Genomic DNA, 1,305 nt, shown 5'->3' with positions numbered 1-1,305 from the left:
AATCTGGCGCCAAAAACAGCGCCGAACATGGCACCGAAAATGGCGTTGAACATGGCGCCGGAAATGTGGTGCCAAAAACACGGCCCCAAAAACAGAACGCCGAAAACTGCGTTGAACATGGTGTTGAAAACTTGGCGCCGAAAACACGGCGCTGAAAACACGGCGCTGAAAACAAGGCGCCGAAATTGCGCCGAAAACATAGCACCAAAAATAGCGTCAGACATGGCGCCGAAAATATAGCGCCGAAAACAGCATTGAACATGGCGCCGAGTATATGGCGCCGAAATCGGCGTGAGAATACTATAATGCAGCTAAAACAAGGCGCCGAAATTGCGCCGAAAACATGGCACCAAAAACAGCGTCAAAGATGGCGCCGAAAACATGGCGCCGAAATTGGCATTGGATATGGTACCAAAAATAGCGCTGAACATGGCGCCGAAAATGGTGTTGAACATGGTACCGAAAATGTGGCGCCGAAAACATGGTACCGAAAACACAGCGCCGGAAACTACATTGAACATGGTGCCGAAAACACGGCGCTGAAATTGGCGCAAAAATACCCCTGGTTGCAGTGCTGAATACAGTGCCATATCTAGCAAAAATTTTGACATTGGCACACTCAGGCAGCGTAAATCACATGACAGCGCCGACACACAATGGGTGGCATAAACTTGATTTCTGACACTGGCACACTCAGGCAGCATAAATCATGTGACAGCACCGACACACCTTGAATGGCATAAATTTAGGTTTTGACACCGGTGCACTCAGGCAGCATAAATCACGTGACAGCGCCGACACACTATGGGTAGCATAAATTTGATTTCTGGCACCGGCGCACTCAGGCAGCATAAATCATGTGACAGCACCGACACACTATGGGTGGCATAAAGTTGTTTTCTGACACCGGCGCACTCAGGCAGCATAATTCACGTGACAGCGCCGACACACCTTGAATGGCATAAACTAGGTTTTGATACCGGCGCACTCAGGCAGCATAAATCATGTGACAGCGCCGGCACACTGTGGGTAGTATAAACTTGATTTCTGGCATTGGCGCACTCTGGATGGCATAAATTTGATTTCTGGCACCGGCGCACTCTGGATGGCATGAATTTGGTTTCTGTCACTGACACACTCTGGATGGCAGAAACTGTATTACAGCACTGGTACACTCTGGGTAGCATAAAATTGGGTTATGGCAGTAAGTCTCCCTGACATACTGTATGCCAACATTTAAATATCTGCAGGGTCTCTATGCACTTCCAAACCCTCCAAAGCATACCAGGCATGTACCAACAAGGT

This window comes from Coniophora puteana (assembly GCF_000271625.1).
Source record: "Coniophora puteana RWD-64-598 SS2 unplaced genomic scaffold CONPUscaffold_1, whole genome shotgun sequence".
Lineage (NCBI taxonomy): Eukaryota > Fungi > Basidiomycota > Agaricomycetes > Boletales > Coniophoraceae > Coniophora > Coniophora puteana.
Note: the sequence above shows the minus strand (reverse complement) of the source record.